We start from the raw sequence: 24,423 nt of genomic DNA on the forward strand, positions 1-24,423 counted from the left end.
TCCAGAGCCCTCATCCCCACACCCCAACCCTCTGCCCCAGCCCTGACCCCCTCCCACACTGCAAACCCCTCATCCCCAGCTCCGTTGGGTCACGGGCATCAACAATTTTCTTCAGCTGGGTCCCCAGAAAAAAAGTTTGTCCTAAGTAACAGTACACATAGTGTATCTGATAACATTACAAGCAGAGTGCACAGTGGAATTCAAAGATGTCTCCAAATTTTTGTTTTCTCTTAATTGTGTTAGTCTCACTGTTTTTAAAACAGGAGTTGTCACAAGTGTGGCATAGCCAGATATCCAATATTTTCAGAAAACACAGTTTTCTCCTTTGAAGGGGACCACAAGATGAATTTGGGAATGAAAGGTTTGACATAACCCCCCAACTGTTAATATTTAAGCTAATGCTAAATGTTATGCATAATGAGCAGTAGTGCTGGTGAGAAAATTTTATTGAAACAGTTTTCCATGTTCTTTTAATTAAATGAAAGACATGGTAGGTGAGGTAATATATTTTATTGGACCAACTTCTATTGGTAGAAGGGGATTTTTTTTTTAACAATTTTGATTTTGATAAAAGTTTGCTTTAAAAAATTTGGAAAAACCCACACATTTTGAAAATAAACCAAAATTCTAAATGGGATGTTTGGACAAAATTACTTTTGTTTCACAATGTATCTTATTTTATGTTTTTAAAAGTGTCAAAACAGAAGTGAAATGTTTCAAATTTATCAAAACATTTTGACTGACCCAAAACAAAATTGTTTTTAGAATTTTGTTTCATGAAAAAATTTCAAATGGACTGTGTCACTCATATTGTGATGAACATTCCTGTGTGGCTCTCAGAGCTTAGAGGAAAATATTTATGCTCAAGGCCATCATTTTCCTTCAAGTTGCCTCTCCTTCTGGAATCTCACCCCTTACCTCTTCAATTTATCCCAAATTCTGCCACAGAAATCACTTACCATGACCACACCCAGTCACCCTTCAAATTCTTTTACTATCTTCTCATCTTCCACCTCCCATTTAAGATCATTGTCCTCATCTTCAAGGCATTAAATCCTTGTGACTCCTGCCTACCTCTCTGCTGCCCTCCTCACCTCAATTGCTCAGCCCTTTTGTTTCCTTCTCCCATTCACCCATCTCCAGGTCTTTCTCCATGTACTACCCTTTTGCTTAGAACTCCTTCCCTGACCTACTCTGCAATGCCTTCTAGTAAATGACAATCTCTCAACAACAACAAAAATCCAACCAAAAATCATGGAACTGACAAGATGCATGTCTGTTCCCCATCCCAACTTAATTTCTGCATTTATATGCTCTCTATCTAGGGCCTGATTCATAAATAGGCATTGAATCAGGAACTTAGACTGTAGGTTCTTCAAGGCAGGGTCCTGATGCTCTGCTTTTATATTCTTACTTTAAATTATATATATTTTTTTGGAACAAACAACTGTGTAAGAAGTTTTCCAGCTTTCCAATGTTATCCACAGGACTAGTTCATTATCAGTTGTAAAAAAACCATTGAAGAGGGAAGCAGGCCAAGCTTACACTCACTTTTAATTGGTAGATGGGCTAAGCTAATCGTATTTACCATGCAAACAGTAATGACTGAAAGCAAGAGGAAGGAAATGATAAAAATATGGGAGGAATACATGGCAGAGACTAATGGCCTCTAAGACTCATCGTGGTTGCTCATAAAATGACATAGGGGGAATGTTACATTAGTTAATCTGTGCATTATTTCACAGACTTAATTATATTGTGAGACTTTCAGAACATAGGTCTCAAATAACATCTGTTTTATTGACCCAAATGCATTGTTTCCACACTGAGCCAGGACTTGTAATGTTGATCTTCAGCTGTTTCATTATCATAAGCAATTTTTTTTGCCATAGTTGCATAAACTGTGGAGCAGTTCCAGCTTTCAGTGCACTTCCTACCATTGTCATAAATCACAACTAGACACTTTCCCCTGGATGTGTTCATTTGTAAATCAACAGCTTGGCTATAATGCGTTTGTTTATGAAAGTGTGATGAGTGGTGTGCAGTGAATATTTTAATTTGTTTACCTGTGTTGTTAATGTTAAAGTCATACAAAAAAAATTTTTTTTAAATCATCATGTACTTTTTCAATGCATTTCCTAATTAAATCCGTTTTGAAAAGGGAAAAGACCATTACCTTAAACTCATAGTTATAAACTATTGTGACAGCTAGTTTAGCACAGTTTCATGTTACCTTTATTTTGCAATCAAAGCTTGGCTCATATTAAACATTTTCTCCTAGCTTTTGCCTGTTTCCATTTATTGATCTCCAATTACAAAATAGTCTTCTGCTATTAAATAACTGATAAATAATTTGGTCATATAAATGGCAAATTATATAGTCAAGTCCTTTGTCGATGTGATTTGCCATTCTGTATTGCCTGTTGTATTTAAATCTCAGATTTTGAGCTCTCTCCCTTTGGCAATGACTGCCTTTGTAGTATTTGTGCATACAATGCCTTACACAACTGGGCCCTTGATTGGGATTCTTAGGTGCTAATGCAATAGAAACAGCATATATTATTATCATCATCATAACCAAGCACACTTTTCTGGAAAAGGATCCCTGTATCATATTTCCTTAACATTGTTAGCTTTGTGTCTCCTCCCACATTGCCAGGCTGTTTTCTTTATGATCCCTTAGCTATCACTTGACTATCAAGCCCTAAGTGCCAAGAGGTTATATGGCTTGCAGTCAACTCCTCTCACATGAGGATCTGTCCACTTTCATTTCCACTTTAATGTCCATGGGACAGTGCATATAGTTAAAGATATGCTTTTGCAGGATCAGAGCTGAAGTGAATTTACCAATACCTAGGGTATGTCTACGCTACAGTTAAAAACCCACAACTGGCCTGTGCCAGCTGACTCAGGCTCACTGCCATGTAGATGTTCAGGCTTCTCTCCCACCCGTCCTAGAGCCTAGGCTCCAACCTAAGCCCAAATGTCTACACGACAATTAAACAGCACCTTAGCCTGAGCCCCATGACCCCAAATCAACTGGCACAGACCAGCCCTGGGTTTTTAATTGGGGTGTAGCTATTCCCTTAGATACCAATGTAATTAAAAACAAGGTAGTAGTCCTCAGTCCTTGTCCTTGTCCCCTGGCTGCGATCAGTGACAGTTCCAAAAGCAGTTCCAGAGAGAAACTTGAAGGCACAATACAATCAGGCAATCATCATGTGACCTTTTACATAGGTTTATGTGATTTAATTCTGAAAATATGTCTCCACGTGCACTCACGCTCCAAACAAGGACTTTGTAGTTGACAACAGATGTAGATTCTTTGGTTATTAAAAACAAACATTTCATAGAATCATAAAAGATTAGGGTTGGAAGAGACCTCAGGAGGTCATCTAGTCCAACCCCCTGCTCAAAGCAGGACCAACCCCAACTAAATCATCCCATCCAGGACTTTGTCAAGCCTGACCTTAAAAACCTCTAAGGAAGGAGATTCCACCACCTTTCTAGGTGACCCACCCTCCTAGTGAAATAGTGTTTCTTAATATCCAACCTAGATCTCCCATACTGCAACTTGAGACCACTTCTCCTTCTTCTGTCATCTGCCGCCACTGAGAACAGCCTAGCTCCATCCTCTTTAGAACCCCCCTTCAGGTAGTTGAAGGCTGCCATCAAATCCTCCCTCACTCTTCTCTTCTGCAGACTAAGCCAAGTTCCCTCAGCCTCTCCTCCCCAGCCCCCTAATCATTTTCATTGCCCTTTGCTGGACTCTCTCCAATTTGTCCACATCCCTACTGTAGTGGGGGGACCAAAACTGGACACAATACTCCAGGTGTGGCCTCATCAGTGCCAAACAGAGGGGAATAATCACTTCCCTCGATCTGCTGGCAATGCTCCTACTAATACAACCCAATATGCCATTAGCCTTCTTGGCAATAATGGCACACTTCTGACTCTTATCCAGCTTCTCATCCACTGTAATCCCCAGGTCCTTTTCTGCAGAAATGCTGCTTAGCCAGTCGGTCCCCAGCCTTTAGTGGTGCATAGGATTCATCCGTCCTAAGTGCAGGACTCTGCGCTTGTCCTTGTTGAACCTCATCAGATTTCTTTTGGCCCAATCCTCCAATTTGTCTAGGTCTCTCTGGACCCTACCCCTATCCTGCAGTGTATCTATCTCTCCCCCCATCTTAGTGTCATCCATGGACTTGCTGAGGGTGCAATCTATCCCATAATCCAGATCATTAATAAAGATGTTGAACAAAACCAGCCCCAGGACCCACCCCTGTGGCACTCCACTTGATACCAGCTGCCAACTAGACATTGAGATGTTGATCACTACCCATTGAGCCCAACAATCTAGTCAGCTTTCTATCCACCTTACAGTCCATTCATCCAATCCATAATTTTTTAAGTTGCTGGAAAGAATACTGTGGGAGACCGTATCCAAACTTTTGCTAAAGTCAAGATATATCACGTCCACTGCTTTCCCCATATCCAGAGACTAGTTATCTCATCATAGAAGGCAATTAGGTTGGTCAGGCATGACTTGCCCTTGGTGAATCCATGTTGACTGTTCCTGATCACCTTCCTCTCCTACAAATGCTTCAAAATGGTTTCCTTGAGGACCTGCTACATGATTTTTTCCAGGGACTGAGATGAGGCTGACCAATTTGTAGTCCCCCCAGATTTTCCTTCTTACCCTTTTTAAAGATGGGCACTATATTTGCCTTCTTCCAATTGTCTGAGACCTCCCCCGATCGCCATGAGTTTTTAAAGATAATGGTCAATGGCTCTGCAATCACATCAGCCAATTCCCTCAGCACCCTCGGTTGCATTAGATCTGGACCCAAGGACTTGTGCATATCCAGCTTTTCTAAATAGTCCTTAACCTGTTATTTCACCACTGAGGGCTACTCACCTCCTCCCCATACTGTGCTTCCCAGTGCAGCAATCTGACCTTGTCTGGGAAGACCGAGGCAAAAAAAGCATGGAGTACTTCAGCTTTTTCCACATCATCTGTCACCAGGTTGCCTTCCCCATTCATTAAGGTTCCCATGCTTTCCCTGACCTTTTTCTTGTTGCTAACATACCTGTAGAAACCCTTCTTGTTACCCCTCACATCCCTTGCTAGCTGCAACTCCAGTTGTGTTTTGTCCTTCCTGATTATACCCCTGCATGCTTGAGCAATATTTTTATACTCCTCCCTAGTCATCTAACCAAGTTTCCTTTTTGTGTTTAAGCTCACCGAAGATTTCACTGTTAAGCCAAGCTGGTCGCCTGCCATATTTGCTATTCTTTCTGCACATCGGGATGGTTTGTTCTTGTGCCCTCAATAAGGCTTCTTTAAAATACAGCCAGCTTTCCTGGACTCCTTTCCCCCTCATATTAGCCTTCCAGGGGATCCTGCCCATCAGTTCCCAAAGGGAGTCAGTCTGCTTTTCTGAAGTCCAGGGTCCGTATTTTGTTACTCTCTTTTCTTCCTTTTGTGAGGATCCTGAACTCAGCTATCTCATGGTCACTGCTGCCCAGGTTGCCACCCACTTTTACTTCCCCTACCAATTCTTCCCTGTTTGTAAACAGCAGGTCAAGAGGAGAACGGCCCCTGGTTGGTTCCTCCAGTAGTTGCACCAGGAAGTTGTCCCCAATACTCTCCAAAAACTCCTAGATTGTCTGTGCACTGCTGTATTGCTCTCCTAGCAGATGTCAGGGTGATTGAAGGATGATTTGAGCAAGTAGAAAGAAAGAAAGAAAGAAAGAAAGAAAGAAAGAAAGAAAGAAAGAAAGAAAGAAAGAAAGAAAGAAGAGCACCCAGAAATAATGTCCATACATTTTCCTTGGAGTCAAACTGAGTCTTCTTTCTAGTATGCCCTGAACTATTGTAGAACATTTTCATCACTAGAGTTAAGGTACTATTAGAATCTAAGTTCTTTAAGGCCACAAACTGTCTATTCATAGTGTTTGTACAGTGTCTACTACCATCATAGAAAAGTAGGTCTTGAAGGGGGAGACATCATCTAGTCCAGCCCCTCGCATTGAGGCAGGACCACGTAAACCTAGACTATCTCTAATAGTTCTTAAATCTAACCTGCTCTTTAAAACCTCCAATGATAGAGATTCCACAACCTCCTTTGGAAGCCTATTCCTGAAGTTAACTATCCTCATACTTTGGAAAACATTTCTAACATCTAACCTAAATCTCCCTTGCTACTGACTAAGTTATTTATTTCTACCTTCAGTGGAGATGGAGAGTAATTGACCACTGTCCTCGTTATAGCAGCTTTTAATATATATGAAATCTGTTATCAGGTCCCCTGTCAGTCTTTTCTCAAAATTAAATATTCTGAGTTTTTTTAACCTTTCCTCATAGGTCAGGTTTTCTAAATCTTTTATCACTTTTCTAAATCTTTTATCACTTTTGTTCCTCTTCTCTGGACTCTCTCCAATTTGTACATATTTTTCATTAAGCCCGGTACCCAAAACTGGACACCGTACTCCATTTGAGGTATCAGTGTGCCAAGAAGAGTGGGACATTTACCTCCTGTGTCTTACATACAACACTCCCTGTTAATACACATTAGAATATTACTCTTTTTCGCAACTGCATTACAATGTAGGTTCATATTCAATTTGTGATCCACTATAATCCCCAGATACTTGTTTGCAGTACTACTGTCTACCCAATAATTCCTCATTTTGTAGTTGATATTTAATTTTTCCTCACGTGAAGTACTTTTGCACTTGTCTTGATTGAATTTCATCTTGTTGATTTCTCCAATTTCTCAAGGTCACTTTTGGATCCTAATCTCATCCTTTAAAGAGCTTGCAACCCCTCTCCTCTTGGTATCATCTGCAGAAATTATAAGCACACTCCATTATCCAAGTCATTAATGAAAATATTGACTAGTACTGGACCTAGGAGGGACCCTACTAGATGCATACTCCCAGTTTGAAAGTGAATCATTGATAACTACACTTTGAGTAGTCTTTCAGGTAGTTATGCACCCACCTTATAGTAATTTCATGTGAATCACATTTCCCTGGCTTGCTTATAAGAATGTCATGTGAGACTATGTCAAAAGCTTTACTAAAAATCAAGATACCACATCTGCTGCTCCCCCTATTAACTAGCCCAGTAACCTCGTCAATGAAGTACATTAGGTTGGTTAGGCATAATTTGTTCTTGACAAATCTATGTTGGCTATAACTTACAACCCTATTACCCTCTAGGTACTTACAAACTGATCATTTAACAATTTGTTCCCGTATCTTTCCAGGTATCAAAGTTAGACTGACTGGACTGTAATTCCCTGGATTCTCTTTGTTCCCCTTTTTAAAGATGGGTACTATATCCTCCATCCTCCATAAGTTTTCAAAGATACTCATTTCTGAGATAGCTTCAACTAGTTCAGTATATACCCTAGGATGAATTGCATCAGGCCATGCCGACTTGAATACATCTAATTTAGCTAAATATTCTTTAACCTGTTCTTTTTCTATATTCTGGCTTATGCTCCTTCCCTCTTGTTGTTAATATTAAATGTGTTAAGCATCTAGTCACAATTAACCTTTTTAGGGAAGACTGAAAGAAAATAGGCATTGAACATCTCTGCCTTCTTGATGTCATCCATTATTAGCTCTCCTTCCTTGCTAAGTAGGGACCTAAACATTCCTTCATCTTTCCCTTGCTCCTAAAGTATTTATAGAGACTCTGATTCTAAGACTTGGGTACCTGAGCTTCGGGGGAATAATGTGTTACATGCGCCAAAAGGTGCATGAGAACAGTTTATTACACAAAAAGTGTTTAGATACTTAAAATATAATTCAAATAACTGTAGTTGCCAAGTCCACAAGCACTTACAAGGTGACATTTCTTTAATGAAACAAGGAACAATAATTGCATTTAGCTAATTTAATATAATGTAAAAGTTTTTTTATGACTTTCATAATGCAATAAGGCATATTAAATCTAATCTACATGCCAGGATATGGACAGACCTGTTTCTTGACAGAGAAAAAGGCTTTTTTAAATTAGCGTTACAGAAATGTGATACCATTCTTCCTAACCAATTAGCCTGACTAGAATTGAGTTCTTTCAATTGTAAAGAGCAAAATACTTACAAATCTTCCACCATCTAAAAAACAAAAACAAAACAAAAAATCTCTCTCAAGAAGACAAAAATCATTGTATTAAAAAACCTTCTGGCACACAGAATGTTCTGAAATCAAAGTCATTCTTCAAAACAAGTCACAATAACCTATTCTCTAGTTTTCCATGTCTCCTCCATGTAATTTCAAAATGACTTGCCAATAGTAATTTACAATCATTATAATTCCTTTTTTAAAGCTGCTGTCAGTTGGTTTGAGGGGAACATATGATTCACATCACATACAGTTAACGCATGAATTATTTAGTAAAAAGAAAACTGTAAAATAATCAAAGCTCATATCTTCCAATGGATTTTTCTGCCAAAATACAGCTGCATCAAAATATTTGCTTTTAAATTGTTTTAAGGAGCTACATAGTAGTCACACTCAGCACTGAAACACCATAGTCTTGTAATTACTTCAAAGATATGAACACAAACGCAATATTAAAACATGCAAAGTACCTCCCAAAGAATAGATTAACAATTCTGAGGTGTTGATTAGGACCAGTTCCTCAGATGTTGCAAATCGCCAAAGCTCTTGTGAAGTCAATGGAGGTATTACACTGATGTTCACCAGCTGAAGATACTAGTCAGAGGGTTGATATTATTTTATTTGTATCAGCATTTATAATAGTACTCTTCACTATAATAGCAGCCTGATCTCACAGCACTAACGTTAACAGACATTAATGAATTAACAGATCAACAGAGCCAGACGTGTACCCAGAAGCCTCCTACTGCAAGACAAACCCAAGAAAGAAACCAACAGGACTCCACTGGCCATCACATACAGTCACCAGCTAAAACCCCTCCAGCGCATCATCAGGGATCTACAGCCCATCCTGGACAATGATCCCACACTTTCACAGGCCTTGGGTGGCAGGCCAGTCCTCGCCCACAGACAACCTGCCAACCTGAAGCATATTCTCACCAGTAACTGCACACCGCACCATAGTAACTCTAACTCAGGAACCAATCCATGCAACAAACCTCGATGCCAACTCTGCCCGCATATCTACACCAGCGACACCATCACAGGACCTAACCAGATCAGCCACACCATCACCGGTTCATTCACCTGCACGTCCACCAATATAATATATGCCATCATATGCCAGCAATGCCCCTCTGCTATGTACATCAGCCAAACTGGACAGTCTCTAAGGAAAAGGATAAATGGACACAAATCAGATATTAGGAATGGCAATATACAAAAACCTGTAGGAGAACACTTCAACCTCCCTGGCCACACAATAGCAGATCTTAAGGTGGCCATCCTGCAGCAAAAAAACTTCAGGACCAGACTTCAAAGAGAAACTGCTGAGCTCCAGTTCATCTGCAAATTTGACACCATCAGCTCAGGATTAAACAAAGACTGTGAATGGCTTGCCAACTACAGAACCAGTTTCTCCTCCCTTGGTTTTCACTCAACTCCTAGAACAGGGCCTCATCCTCCCTGATTGAACTAACCTCGTTATCTCTAGCTTGCTTCTTGCTTGCATATATAAACCTGCCCCTGGAAATTTCCACTACTTGCATCCGAAGAAGTGGGTATTCACCCACGAAAGCTCATGCTGCAAAATGTCTGTTAGTCTATAAGGTGCCACAGGATTCTTTGCTGCTATTAATGAATTAAGCCTCCCAACACCCTGCTCCAGTTGGTGTTGTCTTCATTTTCCAGGGAAACCAAAGCGATGCAAAGTTACACAGCAAGTCTGTGGCAGAACATGACTAGAACCTTTGAAGGACCTCTTGATCCAAACTGGCAGAGGGCACCGGGATGCATAATGGTTACAGGGATCCCCTGTGTCGGTATTTACATGCTAGTATACCAAAGTGTGTCATATGTAAGGGGTCTACTGAAAGCCAGAGTCACACTGGTCATCATAATCTTTGTGAAAAGTATGTGCAGATAGTATATAAGGAAAGATACAGCTATATGTACATTGGAAATTATGTTTTTAAAGCCTTGAAATTAAAGGAGGTTACCCAGACGTGACATGCCTTGACCAGACAACAGGTGAGAGACACTTATTTCCCTGACTGACCACTGTGTATTGTTCTTACAGTGGAAGTCTATTTGCATACTGAGTCCAGCGAGTATGGGGACTACAGGAAAAGAAATTAACAGGAAGAAGTGAACAGAGAGGGGACCATACTTACAGATGAAGGACAAAGGACTAAGGCTAATAAATCTAGGGATGACAAATTGCCAGTGAGTATGGTCATATGAAAGGAAGGTCTCAGCCATCCTGGTTGAAAAATGCTGAGAGAAGGACTTTGGGTAAAATAATAAGCATAAGTTACTACTAAGAATCAGCAGTAAGTAAACATTTCACAAATCAATTGCTAGATACCAGGATTACGAAGAAAAATTCAGAACACCATCCCAAACCAGTTTCACAACCATTCCTACACAATTTCCATCTACATTTTAAAAGGAACATGTTGTTCATTTTATTACTGGTTTTAATTAGCTTCTGCCTATAATTGCCACATTTCCCTCTATGGAGCTGCACATATTCTATTAGACACAAGGAGTTATAGCACTCTTATCTTTTCCCCATTTATAAGGAGGCTAGTACTGGTGTTTCACTGAGGATCCCTCTGCTACATCTGTACTCAACTGTTCATTTGCTGGGTTTGCTTCTGAGTGATAATTTTTGATGTTGATTCAAAAGGCATAAAGTTATATAACTTAAGTGAAGGGGAGGATGATTTGTGTAGGATGTTGAATGCTTTTAAAGATTAAAGATAGATAAACACAGAGAAACATAGCTGTGGTTGCATAATAGCCATTAGCTTTAGGCCTGGTCTTCACTAGAAAATTAGGTCAGCATAACTACATTGCTCATGGGTGTGAAAAATCTACACCTCTGAGCAGCATAGCTAAGCCAACCTAAGCCCCAGGTAAACAGAGCTAGGTTGATGGAAGAACCTAGGGGAGGCGGATTATCTACACCAAAGAGAGAATTCCTTCCTTTGGTATAGGTAGTATCTACGCTGAAGCATTACCGCAGCACAGCTGCAGCAGTGTAGCTGTGCCACTATAACATTTTAAGTAGAGACATAGCCATAGAAAACTGTCCACTCGTGCAGCTGTGAAACTTCTCATGTGTTGTGGAACCTGTTAGACTACAGTTTATAACTCCAGGGAAGTGTGGCAGGACCATTAGAAGCTTACGTTCACACTGACTCTATATAAAGTTTCTCTTTATCCCTCTCGATAAGTATATCTGCTTGTTTGTGTCTGTCAATTTTTTTTGAACTTTAAAGCACAGTTAGTCATCTATATTTTTGGAAGAAGCACATACTTTTAAAACTTGTGATTAACATCATACCAGATGGTGGTGGTGTGGGAGTTGATGGGGTAGGAAATTTCAGTATTTCTGAGATCATGGTTGCTTTAAAATGTTTCTTACATAAGACAGGAAATGGACAAAGTACACCTTTTTGATTTAGACTGGCCAAAGCACTAGCAAATATATTGTAAACAAGAACCTTGCACAGCCTGGGTGAAGGACAAGACCACCGAATGGCTTTTCCACTTCATTTTCTCTCATTCTGATTGTTCTTTTCTACCTAAAGTTACAGGGCCAAACTCTAAGCTCTCTGGGGCAAGAACTGCCATTTACCACAATATTACTCCTTTTGACCTGAGCAGTTAGCCAATATTTGGAGTCTTGTAGATTGTTTCTGTTAGGAAGAGAAATTGATTAGAGTCAGGTATTTGCAAAGAACGTTCACAAAGTTCTGTTTTCCTGAACGCCGTATTTACCAGTCAGCGTGAGATTGTTTCCTTGCTCAGTATTCCTACCTTCTTTTTCCAACTTGCATTCTACCCAAAAAGCTCTCTCTCTCTCAGCTTTCTTGCAAGGCCACACTATAAATACTTTGCTGGCCACCCTTGCCTTTCTGCAGTCTTCTCTATCTGCCTCTGTGCTCTCTCTCTCACACACAATATCCCCAGACCCATGTGTTTGCATTCATCCCCACTGAAAGGCCTCCACCTACGTAGCTCAGCTTCTGACCGGCCTTGCACGTGGCCTGTGTTTTGGATGGTGCCTCCTATTGTTTCAGTTACCTTACTCCAAAAAGGAGCTTACCCGCTTTTTACACTTATCCTGAATGAAGGACAGCTATTATGCCCACCAGCTTAGGTTTCACGCAACCTTCAGCTTAACAACACAGTGTAACACAATAGGGCCTGCTTGAGGTGCTATGATAATATCAACATTAAATAATAATAATTCTACTCAGTTATATCTGTTGGGAAGGATTGTCCACTCTGCTGCAGTCTTTTTACTCTGTTAGAGTCCTCAGTCTGGCCAGGGAGAATTTCCCCTAGTAGAGGCTTAGCTCAAGGGCACCTTCTGCTGCCCAAAAAGGTCCCCATCACAAACCAAGTAGGGTAAGGGGCAGCAAGGACATGTTGAGAGTGGAGTCACAATTCATGGTGCTGCAGGGATTCCTCTCAGCACTGCTAGCCAAGGGCAGAGAAGGCCATGCTGCTCAGGGGCGGCTCCAGACCCCAGCACGCCAAGCACGTGCTTGGGGCGGCATGCTGTGGGGGGTGCTCTGCCTGTCCCCGGGAGGGCGGCAGGCGTCTCCGGTGGACCTCCCGCAGGCATGCCTGCGGAGGGTCCGCTGGTCCGCAGCTCTGGTAGACCTCCCACAGGCGTGCCTGCGGAGGGTCCAGTGGAGCCGTGGGACCAGCAGACCCTCCGCAGACATGCCTGTGGGAGGTCCCCCGGAGCCGCGGTACTGGCGACCGGCAGAGCGCCTCCCACGGCGTGCCGCCCTGCTTGGGGCGGCGAAATGTCTAGAGCCGCCCCTGATGCTGCTGTAACTTAAGCAGCCCTTAATGGCTTCCTAAACTATTCAAAGAGCTCCACTGGCCCCTAGATCAGCCCAGAACTGGGAGAACCAAAAAGTGTCTTGCCCCTTCCCGGGCTCATATTTTGACCTCACTATGATTTCATGGGTGTTACTGAAGGCAGAATTTTGCCCTCTGGGTTTAAAAAAATCACATAGCTTCTCTCTCATTTATGGCAGATAGAATGAAATATTTGCATTAAATCAGGTAGATTTAAATACTCATACTGAACATCTGATCTCTCTGTTGGATGTGATTCTGGTGAAGTACTTGGAATTTTACTTTATTGTTCAGTAAAGTTGTTTTGGAAACTGTTTCATTCTCCCAACAACACAAAGCTCTTGGATGCCACTCTTGTCAGCAGGCACAAAGCAACCAGAAAGCCAGTTGAACGGCTTCCTGAAAATTCTCTGGTAGGAGAATACACAGGTGGCATAAGGCTGACATGGACATGTGCCCAAGGAACCATTGTACCCAGCTGACACCTAACCACGTGGATAGAGGCACACGGGCAGTCAGTAAGAAAATGGGCTGATCCAGGCCCGAGGAACCACAAAGGTGGCTAAAAGCCACGTCTTCCTGCCCCCAGCCAAGTTTGGCAGAGAGTGCAGGAGATCTGGGCCAAAGATTTTTCATCAGATTTTTTTTCTTTCTAAAGCAGTTTTATTTCCCCAATCGTTTTATGCTCCTGTCAGCTAATCCAAACAGTTCAACTCTACGCTTATAATATAAAACAGATGAAATAATGTTCCTTTCTTGTTATCTAGACACAGATAAGAAGCTGAATATCAACTAAACACATTTTCTGGTATTTAGCGGTCAGAAAAATGTTTGTGAGGTCTGTGTCCTAACTTCTGATTAAACTGAAAGTCACCCGTGTGAAAAATGCACTCAGTTGATATTTAGGAGGTAGACTCTCTACATCATCCAAGTGAATATTCTGTAATCAAGGCTAAGATTGGAGCATAAAAGTGCATATATTGTGAAAAGTTCTATTCCATTTAAACACCAAAGATGGAAAACCTTTGCTTGGTAGTAGGTTTAGATTTCATGCTTTAAAATCTTGCTAACACTGCTCAATGTTAAATAGCTGGCATGAAATTTACAGTGGCCAGGAAAGTGGCCCTGTTTCCAGTGGGAAAAAACCCAACTGTTTAAATACAGGGAAATAGTTTAACGTAGCTCTTCAGTCACAGTGCAGCACTTAGAAACATTATCACCACCGCCAACTGACAGCCATTGCTGTGTTTTCAGAACATGGCAGCTATGGAAGGTTTCCTGTTTTCTCATCAGGATAGACTGATATTTATTTTCTTCTCATTGAAGTTCTTCTCTGCGCAAAGAGTAACACTTATTATGTTGTCTCCTGCTGGATTCCCTGGATATGGAATGAAAACAGATGTCCGTATATTTTTAAAGAATAATTCCACTATTTAGTTTTGTTTTAACTCATCTGATCTTATATAAAAAATATATACAATTTAACTAACCTTGTAGCTAAACAGAGTTACAACTTGCTGAGAGCCTGGGAACGAGCATCATAGAAGAGAGATAAACGAGGGTTGTGCACTATTTTGGCCCCACACACAACTTTCAAAAGGTTACACTTAGAACTGCCCTCATCACTCAGGTTGAAAACATTTTCCCGCTGTTTAAACCTGAATCATCACTGGTTTTGTCCCTAGTATGAAAGAGTAAGCGTGTAATAAGTGTTTGCAAGACTGAGCCCTTACATAGGAGGTTAGTGAATATCAGAGGCCTAATTTTCACCCATGGCTTTTGATTTTGCACATGCATAAACGCACAAGCACAACCACATTGCACAGGCTAACAGACTGGATTGTCCCAATGAACCATTTGCAAGCACAAACATAGATGCAAGTTTCTTTTTGATGTTCAAAAAAGGTTAATTTGTGGCCAAATGAAAAAAACAGCCTTGATTTATAATCAGCAAGAATTAGGATTTTTATAATCCCACAGATCATATATGCATCCTTAGATTTGATTATCAATAGTAAAGTTAATGGCTGTAAATGCTCTGTATATGAATACCGCTACCGATGGGGAAATTATTATTAAAGAAAGGAAATTGCTGATGTTTTTGAAAACACCAGCTGTCTCTTGACAAAACTAAATCAGTTTGTTTTTATGTATTAAATGTGTTTATTTTCCTTCAAAATAGATGATGATGTTATTTTTTTGGAAGAAGCTAATATGCCACTGTGTCTCAAATGTTAAGATGTCGAAGCTCGGAGAAATGTCATTTCAGTGTAGACATTTTAGATTTCACAAGTATTTGCTATCCACTGTTTTTGTATGTCCGTTTCTTTCTTTTAGGCTTCGAAAGACTTCAAAATGCAATATTTGTGCTGAATTTTCAATCCTTATTTTTAATGGGAGAAACATGTTTGCTTGATTCATAATAATTTAATAATTCACAATTTAAGTAGAAGTTAGTTCCTGAAGTTTGTGACTGCCATCTTGCAGAGCATTTTCCCAAGCTCTCACCACTTTACTTGTCGTTTTTGTTACTATATACCTCAGCCAATACAACAGAAATACTTGAAGACCACAAAAATCAATGAACTTGAAGTGAATTTGCTAAGGAAGCCTCTATTGAAACTCTGCTTGGTAATGCTGAGAAAACTGATAGATTTCTAACTCTGCTGAATGAAAACAGAAACGGGGCTTGATCCTTCAGTCCTGATGCACGCAAAACTCCCATTCCCTTCAAGTTATGTGACATATAAACATTTTATTCATGTTTTCCCTATGTCAGCGCTGCATGAGAGCTCTCATAATTTTATTATAAACAGGGGGATTTATTTCTGGGGGGGAAAAGGCATGACAAAGTGAAGATCTGCTGGTAAATCAGGGAGTTACACTATACACCAGAACTATTTCACAAAGATGGGTCGCAATTTTCATCAGCTGGGTTTTAAAACACCAGGAGGTTCCATGAATCACAGTCACATGAAAAATATTTTAAGAGGACTCCCCTTCCTGGCAGAGAGTGTCTCCAAAGCAACAATAGTCCTAGTTTTGCCTTTAGATGCCAAGTGTTAGATAGGTCCAATAAAAGAATGGCTGTAAGCTATAAAAGCAGTGTGTCATGTCTGTCTGGGGATAAATGTGTCTTATGCAAAACATGAGTTGACTGAACTAAATGGCCCATGCAAACTTGTACAAAAGTAGTTCACAGTTTGCTTAGCAGCAATACAGTATCTTTAAAACTATATATAATCAAACAGCGGTAGTGCAGACATTGCTGACATAGATTATTAACTTTTCTAGTATTACTAACTTTCCTCTAACTGAAAATCAGTTTCTGCTGTTTGCTCCCATTGACTATAAATTACTAATGAAGATAGGGAAAAAATGGAACCATATAGCTGACCCCTTTTTCCCTCAACACAGGGCTTAGATCCGAACCAATCCCAGTTATAGTTCAGCAAAAGAAAAACTCACACCTCATATTGTTCCAGATCCTCAACTGGTGTTATACACCTCTACCCCAATATAACACACCCCAATATAACACGAATTCGGATTTAACGCGGTAAAGCAGTGCTCTGGGGGAGCAGGGCTGCGCACTCTGGCAGATCAAAGCAAGTTCGATATAATGTGGTTTCACCTATAACGCGGTAAGATTTTTTGGCTCCCGAGGACAGCATTATATCGGGGTATATGTGAGATATACTGAGAAAGATCTGACCATCATAATGAGACAAATCATGAAGCACCATTGAGGAAGATTAACTAAATCACACCAGCTGAGGATCTGTGCCATTAAACATATAATGGAACCTCCAGATACTACTAAGTAGGCCATACACCCTTTCTTCAATATATCGTATTGCCCAAGGATATATAACTGAGCTTTTTGTGCAGAAATGACTAACTTGATATGTTTTCAGTGTTGCTTGCACTGTTGGTCGCAGGATAGGAGAGACACATATATTGGACCAACTTCTGTTGATGGAATGGAACAAGCTTTTGAGCTTCACAGAACTCTTCTTCAGGGCTGGTGGATTGATTTAAAATCAAGAGAATTTAAATGATGATTTTAATCACCAAGTGGAAAGCCTCGATTTAAATAATCAATTTCAATCAACTTTTCCATTTGTATTTCAGTTATTTTCTCATTGGTTGATATAATCATTACAACATATTTATTTACCACTCAATAGCATCTTGATTTGGTACATCTTTTTGTTACCTAGAACTGAGGACATACTACACAATATGTTTTATTTAAGCAATTATAGAGCTTAATATTTTCAGATTCTTATCAATTAAACATTTTTAGTATGTTAGAAAATGATGAATGATATATTGCTTATTTACTAGATAATTACCTTTTTCCTCATGATTTGTGTCAAGCTGCCTTAGGATGGTAACTGGAATTGAATTCAACACATAAAACAGCATATACATTTTTTATGAAACAAAACAACCTTAAATGTTTTAGATACAAACTTCTCTTATCAAAACATGTTTCACATTTACAATTAAATGATTAACTGTAATCAGTGAACTAAACTGATTATTTCAGCTCAGCCTGGAAAAATTTTCTAATATAACTGAGGCCACCTCTACACTAGCACTTACATCAGCAAAAGATTGTCACTAAAGGGTATGGAAAAAACACCCCCCTGAGCAACATAAGTTTGCTGGCATAAGTGCTCTTGTGCACAACACTATGTCGGCAGGAGATGCTCTCTCCCGTCCCAACTACATGAGCAAGTGTAGACATGGACTTAGTACAATTGAGTGGAGCTTCAGTTCCTACTTATCTAAGTCTCTTGAAAATGAGACAGTCTCCTAAATTACTTTTAAAATTAGTATATCTCAATCCCTTCCTCCTCATTTTTATTCATAGACTGGAAGAGGACAAACAAGTTTTCCTGCTTTTTCAACTCCCAATCCATTTCTCAACTTAGAATATTTTCTTCATTTGGACTACATTCATTCATTCTGTGCCTGCAGAAGAGGCTTCTTCTGTCAAAAGCTGGGTTAGCACTTCAACAAACTCTGTTTCCAGGTGCTTAGCTAGTAACTTCCATCAGTTCAATGGTGTGACTTCCTTTGAAATGTCATCAGCAAACATGTACTACTTGAATGGTTCGCTTTCAGCCCTCAAATGTATTATGGCTGGCATGATTGATGGATGATTATTAGATGCCTATGTCATAGCATCATCTTCTTCAGCAGTTAGGCATCTACCCTTGTACTTTGGGTTGAGAATATTGGCAACAAAATTAGGAGGAATAAGTGCTTGATCCATCTGCTTTCTTTACTGTCTGCAATTTAACTTTGTTGTCGGGTATTTCTTTCTTCAGTGTGTCTTGAAGTTCATTCCAAATTCCAACAGCATCAGCAATACAGCAGAAATCTTTCTGTTGTTTGTCCAAGGCTATGGCAATAGGCTTCAGTATATTCGGCATTTCTTCTACATTTCTCTTTAGTCCGATGTTGACTTTGGCTGTGCTAGTGCCATCTATTATATCATGATTTGTGTCACAAATTGCAGTATTGCCAACCCCAGATGTTCAAAAATCATGAGTCAGGCTCACCAAAATTTAAAATTATGAGATTATTTAAAAACGATAAATGTGGTGCCCTTTTTATTTGCCTTCTGCTATTTGAGCCTTTAGGTGCACTGGGGTCACATTTTGAAGCTTTCTCCACAGCCACTAGGGCTAGAAACTTACCTTTGCTTTACGAATGAAGGCTGAAATAATCAGATATCCTCTTGACATCAGGAGCTGGGGCTTTAAGGAAAACAATAATTATCATGGACTCATGACAAAATCATGAGAGTTGACAACACTGCAAATTGTTATCAGAATAGGCCAGTTCTTAATAAATAGCTTAAAACAGTCAACCACTGAATTCCTTCGTATATCTTGGGGGAAAATTAGTTTGGACCTCCTGCTCTCTTCAATGAAGCTGAAATGGTTGTTGTGGAAGTATTTTGCAATTTCAACATTTTCCTTTATTTCTGGACTTGTGCTTAAGTCTTTGGCTAAAAGATGCATCTAATGAGCAGCAAACCCATATGTTATAAGTTTCACGTTCCCTTCATTATCTTCTAGATTTGTTTTCATCTTTGCTACATTTGCAGCATTGTCTGTAACAAAGCTACAGACTTGACCCTGGCATTTTTGTTCCTAGTTTGTTATAGCTTTAAGTATTCTGCTACATGGGCATTTCCTAATGTATAAATTGTTTTTGTAAGATAAACAAACCTATCTCTTCTGTTTCATACAAGTGAATATTACTGGATTGTTGTGTACATTACTTCACCCATCAAGATTCAGACTACAAATTCCTCATCAGATTTTTGCACTGTTCAATTTCCTTCTCATATACTGTATCCAGCAATCTTCCAGCAATGTCTGCTCTGCTGAGATAACCTAGCTGTAATGACTGAACCATGTCAATGTAATGTGTGTTCTGAACAAGACAAAATGGAGAATTTGTTGCATAAATTAACTGAGCAATCTTTTCATTTCTGAGTCTTGCTGGAATTGGCTGGTCCTGATTATGAACTCATTCTTGGTTTTACTGGATGATGAAAAAAGGTTGTTGTTGGTTTTTTTTTGTTTATTTGGTTTTTTGATACAGGTAATTAACTGCTTATTTGCAGCACTGTTGGTGGTACCAGCAGATGACTCTAAAGTTGTAGACATTGCAGATAGTGAACATTCATAACTCCTTATGTCCAAACTAGACCCTTAAAAAATAATAATAAAGGGTAAAAAAGTCACTCTGACTCATGGAGTATTACTCAGTGCATGGCTTCAAAACAAAAACAAACAAACAAACAAAAAAGATGGTAAATGAAAGATTCCTCCTATTGCGGCTATTTGTACCACTGTTTGCATTATATAATTTATTCTAAAGCCAATTCTAGGGAAAATAATTAATCATAAAGATTACTTAAATCTATTTAAACCCTTATCTCTAGCAATATACCAAACAGCTTGAAAAAAATATTTTAAATGTTAAAGTTCATAAATGTCTAAAAAAACTTTACTTTTAAACAGGAAATCACCTAGGTTTGACTGAGCAATAAAAATTATTTCAGAATGTCCAGCAGTAACAGAAAAAATGTAATTAATAAATACTCCCAAAAGAAAGTAACATATCAATTATGTTTTGAACACAAACATTTTGAAATTCATAAGCAATCCATCCAAAAAAACAAATTTATGACAGTAATCTAAGTTGCTTGCAGTGTTGTTGCAGCCATGTTGGTCCCAGGATATTAGAGAGACAAATGAGGTGAGGTAATATCTTTTATTGGACGAACTTCTGTTGGTGAAAAAGACAAGCTTTTCTGGGAAAAGTACTCAATGTCACAGCTAAATACAAGGGGGAACAGATTGTTTAGCATAAGTAGTTAACACATATTGTAAGAGACCATCTAAAGTGAAATGGCCCGTTAACACATTCTTGCAGTAATAAGAAAAAAAGACAGGTTTCAGAGTACTAGCCGTGTGAGTCTGTATCCGCAAAAAGAACAGGAGTACTTGTGGCACCTTAGACACTAACAAATGCATCCAATGAAGTGGGCTGTAGCCCACGAAAGTTTATGCTACAATAAATTTGTTAGTGTAACTTTCGTGGGCTACAGCCCACTTCATTGGATGCATTTGTTAGTCTCTAAGATGCCACAAGTACTCCTATTTTTTTGAAGAAAAAAGGAGGGGCTAGTGAGTTACAGATTGTTGTACTAGGCCATAAATCCAGTGTGTTTATTAAGACCAGGATTTATACAGTCTAGCAGAGTTATGATTTAAGCTCCCAAGCTCACCTTTTGAAGGTGTTGTGCAGGTTCCCTTTCAGGATGAGAACATATAGGTGAGATATAGAGTGATCACTTTGCGAAAAACGTTCACACACCACAGGTGATGGGATGTTTTTGTCTTTTACCAGATCTCTGTGTGAATTCATTCAAGACCATAGTGATTGTCTGGTTTCACCCACACAGTTGCACAGTTAGTGCACTGGATGAGGTACAGCACATGCTGTGATAAGCATGTGTCACATTCCGGGGTGCAATCCAGATCAGTGACGGGCTGCATCACCACCTGCCCCACAACTTTGGGTGCCTCACAATACTTTGCTCTTGTAGCTCCCAACCTGGGCCACTCACACACACCCTGAGTGTCTGTGTACAGCTGTAGCCTTGTCCCAGCAGCTCTGACCCCAGCAGCCTGTCAGCAACACTCCAGTCACATTCTGGCTTCCACCAGTCGTGGTTACTACTTATAGGGTGACCCCAACACACTCCCAGTCCTGGGTTTTCCCAAAATGTGTGTTCAGCACTGTCGTGCCCTCTCCTGTGCAGTTCAGATATTAAAGAGCCGTTTCCCCTGTAAAGGGTCAATATTCAACAATTTGTTATTTTAACTGGAGTTATCAAACAGTTCAGTTTACACACAACACTGGATTAGTTTAAATTAAAAATAAAACAATTATAACTACTGTACAAAGAGATGGGTTTTGAGTACAGTAACTCCTCACTTAACGTTGTAGTTATGTTCCTGAAAAATGCAACTTTAAGTGAAACAATGTTAAATGAATCCAATTTTCCCATAAGATTTAATGTAAATGCAGGGGGTTAGGTTCCAAGGAAATTTTTTGGGGGCAGACAAAAGGCATTATATACTGTACAGTACTGTACTGTAGTTGGGAAGTGCCCCTGGCTTACTCCACACAGGCACAGGCCACTGCAGGCAAGGATGCGAGGAAGCACCTTCACAGCAGCAGCAGCAGCTTCCCAGGAGAACAACAGGCACCGACTTTGCCAGGGGATGCTCCAGGCCAGTCTCTTCCCATCCCTGCTCCACTCCAGGCCCACCTCTTCCCACCCCCACTCCACTTCCTCTCCGGAGCATGCCGCATCCCCACTCCTTTGCCTCTCCGACCCCCCACCTCACCAAAAGTCCTAAGCCCCGCCAAACAGCTGTTTGGCAGGGGGGAAGCGCTGAGAGGGAGGGGGAGGAGGCAGAGAAGAGGAACCTGTGCAATGCTCCCTTGTAAAGTTGCTGCTCTTCCACAGAATCTTACAAAGAGTGGACAGAGCAGGCAGCCAAAGGATGTTATAAGGGAGCATTGCACAACTTTAAACGAGCATGTTCCCTAATTCAGCAGCGATGTAACTTTGAAACAACGTTAAGTGGAAGGACATTAAGTGAGACGTTACTGTACAAGTATAAGGTATTAAAGTCAGAAATGGTTACAAGAGAAATAAAGGTAAAATGCTTTCTGGTAGCTAAAACTCAACAAGCTAGACTTAGTTCAAGGTGAAATCCTTACCACAGGGGTCCCAGCAATGTTGCTGACCAAATTCTCAGGTCAGGAACTCCCTCCAAAATCAAAGGGCTTGTTCTTTTGTCTTCTTGGGGGGGGGGGGGGGTGAGAAAGAGAGAGAGACAGAGACACATGTGGACTTGGGGTTTTCTGACACCTATCTTTTATAGCCAGTCAACCTTTGAAGTGGATTCTTCTGAGGGTTATGTCTCAAAACAAAGGCAACATGGAGTCTGGTGGTGAAGGAGGCTCCATGTTCTTTCTTCAGACCCATGTTTGCTGAAATGCAAATTTGCTTTGTCTCCTGCCATCTCCTCTCCCTGCTGTCTCAATGACTCTGTTTACTACCTATATGTCAGTTAAGGACAGTACACATATTTCCTTGTTAAGGATAGTTCTGCCTAGAGAGGGCTCTGTGGTTTTGAACATATGCTAAGAACAGTACAGAGGGGGATTTCATAACTTTACATATAATGTTGCTACATACATTTCACCATGGTATTATTCACCAGCGAGTTACTAATTTTCAAATAATACCTCACAAGTCATATTTTCTATAAAGATTATTACAACAGTGTGTAGGGTGTGAATACAGGGATGCTTTCAGTCACAGCATGTGTAAGACCCATGGATCTTAAAAGGGGATGAGGAGGTATTGACCATTGTAGCAGTGAAGATGTGTCTACTGGTTTTGCATCTATTGTTCTGGCAGGGTCTGGTGCCACTTTGAGTTGGAGTGACCTCGTTTGTGGGAGCTTGCTTCTGATAATGAGCTTGGCGAGGTTGGGGGTTGCTTGAAGGCCAGAAAAGTGGGAGAGGGGTCAGGAAAGATTTCTTTCAAGATGCGGTCCCTATCAAGTAGAGGTTGTAAGTGCTTAATGATAACCTGTATTGGTTCCAGTCTGGGGTGGTAGGTAACAACGAGGGGTGTGCAGCCAGAGGGTTTTTTCCCCATATTGAAGTAGATTCTCTCCGGGTATTTGGGTAGCCCTTTCCCTGATGCCATTTACTTCTCTGGTGGAGTGTCTTTGTTTAGTGAAGGTGGTTTTAAGTATGTTAAAGTATGTATCCTGGACTTTCTCTTTGGAGCAAGTTCAGCCTCGCTGTAGATAACAGATTTTTTTGGTGTGTCTGGAGTCGTTGCTGGATCTGTGGAGGTAAGTGTGGTGATCCATTGATTTTTTGTATATACTCATTTGTAGGGTTCCATTGTTGAAGCTAATTGTGATGTCCAAGAAGTTGATGCTGGTATGGGAGTATTCCAGAAAGAAATTCATGTATAGGAGGTGTTTGTTGAAGTTGTGATGGAAATCTCTGAGGGAGTTTATGTCTTCTGAGCAGAGAATGAAAATATCATTGATGTATCTTAGTACATTGTTGGTTTTGTGATGGATTTTTCCAGAAATTATTCCTCAAGGTGGCCCATGAAGAGGTTGGCATATTGGGGAGCCATCCACCATCTCACGCATGGGCAAACACTTTTCACGGGCTACTTGATCACTCCATATCTGACCTCTTTAGTATTCATTCTCAAAGGAAACATGCACATCATCTTCTGCCACTTAGGGTGCCAAGCTTTAGCCCCGTGGGGTGGGGAGGCTTTGGGCTTCTTCCCCATGGGGCACCAGGGTTCCTGTCCCACTGGGCGCCAGGGCTCCAGGCTTCAGCCAGGGCACGCCGGGGCCCAAACTTTCTGCCCTTGGCCCCAGCCAGTCTAATGCCAGTCCTGCTTTACAGATCCCCTGAAACTTGCTGGTGACCCCCCCCCCTCCAGTTGAGAATCACTGTCCTACAGCATGCATTAACCGCTTTGCTTAACAATCTGTCCCAACTTGTATTTAGCTCAGATACTCTGATTTCCTTCTCCAGACCAGAAGAAAAACCTTGTGAAGCTTGAAAGCATCTATATTCCATCAACAGAAGTTGGTCCATTAAAAGATACTATCTCACCTACTTTGTCTAGCTCAATATGGATAGATTAGGGAGTCATCCAAGTTTATGCCAGTTGTGAAGTTGCACCAATATTAGATTGAAAACACAATCATTAAAATTTGATCTCATAAATATTTACTTTGT

The 24,423-nt window shown here is 40.4% G+C and overlaps 1 protein-coding gene and 1 long non-coding RNA gene across 2 annotated transcripts in view; one reads left to right on the forward strand and one right to left on the reverse strand.

The window, feature by feature from the left end:
* Positions 1-24,423, reverse strand: part of LOC120374264 — a 280,532-nt gene that overhangs the window by 117,408 nt on the left and 138,701 nt on the right. The window lies entirely within an intron of this gene.
* The window catches only part of LOC120374266, a 63,321-nt gene that overhangs the window by 13,979 nt on the left and 24,919 nt on the right, over positions 1-24,423 (forward strand). The window contains exon 2 of the long non-coding RNA XR_005585969.1: positions 10,217-10,362. This is a non-coding gene — a long non-coding RNA (uncharacterized LOC120374266). The remainder of the gene's footprint in view (positions 1-10,216; positions 10,363-24,423) is intronic.

The sequence above is a fragment of the Mauremys reevesii genome, linkage group 11 (assembly GCF_016161935.1).
Source record: "Mauremys reevesii isolate NIE-2019 linkage group 11, ASM1616193v1, whole genome shotgun sequence".
Taxonomy (NCBI): Eukaryota; Metazoa; Chordata; order Testudines; family Geoemydidae; genus Mauremys; species Mauremys reevesii.